General features: G+C 33.5%; 1 long non-coding RNA gene across 2 annotated transcripts in view; it reads right to left on the bottom strand.

The window, feature by feature from the left end:
• Window positions 1-155: 155 nt before the first annotated feature.
• The window catches only part of LOC117121617, a 27,578-nt gene continuing 22,969 nt past the window's right edge, over window positions 156-4,764 (bottom strand). The window contains exons 3-4 of one of the 2 annotated variants that reach the window (XR_004447607.1): window positions 2,017-2,093; window positions 156-184 (exon numbers count right to left, since the gene is read on the bottom strand). This is a non-coding gene — a long non-coding RNA (uncharacterized LOC117121617). Of the gene's footprint in view, window positions 185-1,904; window positions 2,094-3,180; window positions 3,349-4,764 lie in introns of those variants that run through there. The other variant, XR_004447608.1, reaches the window with a different exon arrangement.

Genomic DNA, 4,764 nt, shown 5'->3' with positions numbered 1-4,764 from the left:
AACTAAACGAAATACAGTACAGCAGTCCAAAATATAATTATTTAATAAATAAATGAAAAAAAAAATAATATATGAGTTTAGGCCTAGCACAATACATCAGCTTTTACTTCAGCTGCTTGAAACACTTGGCGTTTCTTGAATGTCATAGGTCTCTCTGGAATTTAAACTGCACTCCTCTGACCATCTATAAATTAACAAAATGCATCATTTCTAGAATAGTTACCTAAAGACACACCATTTCAAGCATTCTAAAATATCATTAACTTTTAAACTTCTACAATAATAAAATGTTAATCGTTTCAAACCTCTAACTTTATGCACAATTGTAGACCTACACATAATTATTGCTATACAGTAGTTTGACATTTAAATTTTACTTTAATGTTCATTCAACTACACTTAACAATGAACCACTGTTTCCTATTAATGATATTGTCTTGTTTTATTCAAAATGTTTCAATTATTGCTGTTCTCTAATTAAAGGTGATTGAATGAGGACCACTCAGGATCAATGAAATTGACGTGTACAAATTACAACCACGGACTGTAATGGACCTCCAATCCAAATTGGACAATAGTGGGATGTATTAGGTGTACTGTTAAATGCCACACCTCTACACAAATGTCTGTCTTATATTATACAAAAAGAACCAATAATGAATAATTTGTACCCAGCTTTTAGATTGCACATACTGTACACCTATACTTTGGATCATACACTTATAAAATAAAATTAAAATCTTAAAAATTAATTAACAGTAGACATGCTGTACAAGATTGTAGAAATACCATGTTAGTATCAGCCTGTAATACATACAGACTGAAAATACAGATAGTACTTTATTGAGACTCAAATTATTTTACAAAAGCTTTCACCACTAGTCTATGCATTAGGTGTTGTGAAAAAGAGTAAAAGAACACTCTTTTCAAGAAAGCCACTTGAGAAAATTCAAGTGTTCCCTGAAAACTAGCTACATAGTGTAAATGGAAAATATAGTATGAGCATCAGTGGTGGCACCAGAGGGGGGGGGGGAGGCTATAGCATAGCAGAGACTGATCATTTGATATCCTATGAGTATAATTACACATAGTGTGGCTCAATTTTTGGGACAAGTAGTGACTGAATGGGCTCCCTATGGTAGTGCACTAAACAGTTTGTGTGACTCAATCACTTCTGGGATCAGTGGTGGGTGAATGGGCTACCGATGGCAGCGCACCAACAATTTCGAACCTGTGGTGGCCGAGGGGGCTATTTATGACAGTGCACTAGTAATATTTTTGTGACATGCTAACAATGACCTAAGAATTTAAGGTGTGAAAAAGAACATTTAGAAACAAATAATTGCACAATCTGCCAGGATATATCAACAAGTCCATTGGTTGTGGGATCATGTGGGCACAGCAGGTCTTAACCATGAGGTATGGTAGTTAAAATGTATTTACTTTGTTATTTATTTAGGCACAAGGGCCATGGATTGCCAATTAGTGAATACATCAGTCTTTTAAAGTGACAACCCCTTTTAAACTTAGACTCCGGAGGAAAAAAAATTGTTGATGTGTTGTAGAACTGATTTTAAAACTGTGGAAAAAAAGTGTAAAAAAAGGTGTAAAAAAAGCGGTTATGCCCCATTTTACCCCAGTAAAATAATCGAAAATCTGTATTTCATTCACCGTTCCCCAGTTTTACGTCAAACAACTTTTTTCTGTCCCCAGTAAAATATTCAAAAATCTGTATTTCATTCACCGTTCCCCAGTTTTACGTCAAACAACTTTTTTTTTGTCTTAGAAAAATCAGTTCTACAACATATCAAAAATTCTTTTTCCTCCGAATTAGCCTGACTTTAAAAGACAAACATAAACACAAGGTGCTTGTGATGGGGCTAAGGAAGTGGATGGTAATGAGAAAAAATTTGCTCTGGACCATTTATATTTTGGCACAGGGATTTGGATGTGAAACGTTCAGGGAATTAAACATTTTTCAATTACAGCATTAATCATTTTTCAATCATAAATTACCTTGTACATGAAAACTTGATCATCTTCTTTTCAACATATAGGTGGAATCGGCCAAATAGCAGTCTTTGCTTCAGTATCTGCAATTTTACAATTAAGCAATACAAACTTGTGAATATGTTATTTATTATAATGTATTTGATGCATTAATGATAGGATATATTATAAAGTTTCTAATTAACTACGTTCTGCAAATTAAAATTTAGATGAAATCAACTTGGGTCCAATGTGATTAATTCCTTCTTGAAATCGATCAAGACCTCCCCACCTCTCCCTTCTCCCTAACAACAGTCATGTTAAAAAAATTGTAAAAATAAAATTGTATAAATAATATTAATAATTATAATTCTGTTGCATGGCTTTCCTCATGTTTCTACAGCAGTCGTTATTTAATTGTAAAAATCATTAAAATAAAATCATCAAGTACAATGCAAGTCTATATATAAAACTTGGTTGGAAATTGTAACATATGATTTTAATATGACTACTTGAGGAGAACGACCAAAGCGGATCACCAAGGAACAGGCTTATGATAGGATATATTATAAAGTTAACTAATTAACTACGTTCTGCAAATTAAAATTTAGATGAAATCAACATGGGTCTAATGTGTGATTGATTCTTTCTTGAAATGGATCAAAAGCTACAGATTTTGCCCTGAAAATGAGTTGAGACTACAAAGGCATCAAAAAGCAGTTACGTCTGAAAATATTAGAGCAAAGCCTCATGGACCCCTGACAGGCAAGGTTGTTAACCTTCCCACCTCTCCCCTCCCCCCAACAACAGTCATGTTCAAATAATTGTCTATACTCTTGGACTGTACATTCAAATGCTGGTCACTTCAGCCCAAAACCAAATCGGCCCAAACCAACTTGGACCAAAACTAACTCGGCCCAGACAACACTTCGCCCCAAAACCAACTCGGAACAAAATCAACTTGGCCTAGGAAAAAAATATAGCCCTAAATAAATAAATAGTTCTATCCGAGGGTAGAATTCAATTGAATTGAATATTACACAATTGTATTCAAATAACGCCAAACATAACATTATAATCTGTTAAAGTAATATAGCATATATTCCTTTTCTTTTATAATTTTCGAAATATTTATTAGCTTAACAAACTCAAAAAAATATTTAATCATGCATACAAAAATAGTTTCATTACTTTTTAGCACACTGGCACAATGACTGTACATAAATTTATGACATTGATTTATTCAAGATGGTAGGTTAAAATAGTTGGGTGCTCCCTGTGTTGTGAAATGAATAATTGACTTTTGTCAGTTTTTGTAAGATGCTAAGTTCATCGAAAAACATATTGAGTGTTGCCAATCTGAAATAAAATAAAAATAAATAATAAGAAAAGTTATACTAAAAAAATAATATCAGACCTATAAATAATATTAATAATTATAATACTTTTGCATGGCTTTCCTCGTGTTTCTACAGCAGTTGTTATTTAATTGTAAAAATCATTAAAGTACAATGCAAGTCTATATATAGAACTTGGTTGGAAATTGTACATATGATTTTAGTATGACTACTTGAGGACAACGAACAAGGCAGATCACCAAGGAACAGGCTTATTTCACCTTTGCAAATTTGCTTTTCTTATGATCTATTTTGTCCTTCTTGTTGTTTTCACACATACTGAATATTCAGTACATTTTTATGTCAGGTAGGGGAAAATTACACCTATAATTATTGTTATAGTTATTAATATTAATAATGATAATGATTTTATTAAAACAATATTATTAAAGTCACTCTGACCATAATGTCATAGTTAATTAGATTTTAATTGGGGTTTTTGACTTAAGTTCTGCGAACTTACAGTATATTAAAAAGTCCATGCACACTTGCATCACTATCTAATGTAATTAATGTAATTTAATGTAATTTAAGCATTTTCTTTAGTTTATCAAATTATAGCCTAATCATTAGGAAATATTTGATATAAAATTTTAAACATGTTTTCTTAATACATTGCACTCTTATACTCTAATTCTTTATATTATCATCTATTATCACATCAGATGGTGTAATGCATACAGTACTCCAGGTGCTTGGGTGGGCACGATCGTGTGGGGATTCGGTGTTTCGGTGCTGCTTGTGTCGTCATCAGGAATTGTTCCTGATGATGGCATGATTGGTGTTCTGTCCCTGGGTCCCTGTATGGAGGTGTGCGTTTCGATGCTTGGAATGTGTATTATGCTATCTTAAATGTGATATAATCAGTGGAACTTTTGGTTTTATTACATTATCTTGTAATATTGTTTGCATATACCTCATATTGCCTAATTTCCATTGGGGTCCTTCTGGTGGTGATTGAACAGTACACCGGGAGACTACTCTTTTCCGAAGAGTGTACTGCGTTCTTTAACGTGCACATGGGCCATAAATGCACACGGGACCAACGACTTAAATGTCTCATCCAAAAGACGGTGCGCTATTGTAACTTGTATTTCAGCCCTCAAGCTGAAGCACAAGGACAGGCAGCGATGGGAATTGAACCGGAGATCTAGAGATCTCCACGGTCCAGCGCACACACAGTGGTTACCACCAGATTAGCCGACTGAGCTAAGTTGCTCAGGTAATCAAGTACAAAGTTTGGCGTCACAGTATTTAAATAGCAGATGAAAAATATAATTAAGAGAATCAGATGTAGATCGTTGAAAACAAAAACCAAACTGAAAGTTGGAAAAATTAGACTGCACAACAGTATTAACGGAAAGAGTAAAAAATTTAG

This window comes from Anneissia japonica, unplaced genomic scaffold, assembly GCF_011630105.1.
Source record: "Anneissia japonica isolate Jap-2015-1 unplaced genomic scaffold, ASM1163010v1 scaffold5825_len372023_cov165, whole genome shotgun sequence".
Classification (NCBI taxonomy): domain Eukaryota; kingdom Metazoa; phylum Echinodermata; class Crinoidea; order Comatulida; family Comatulidae; genus Anneissia; species Anneissia japonica.
The sequence above is the reverse complement of the archived record's forward strand: the minus strand, read 5'-3'. Positions and strand labels throughout refer to the sequence as shown.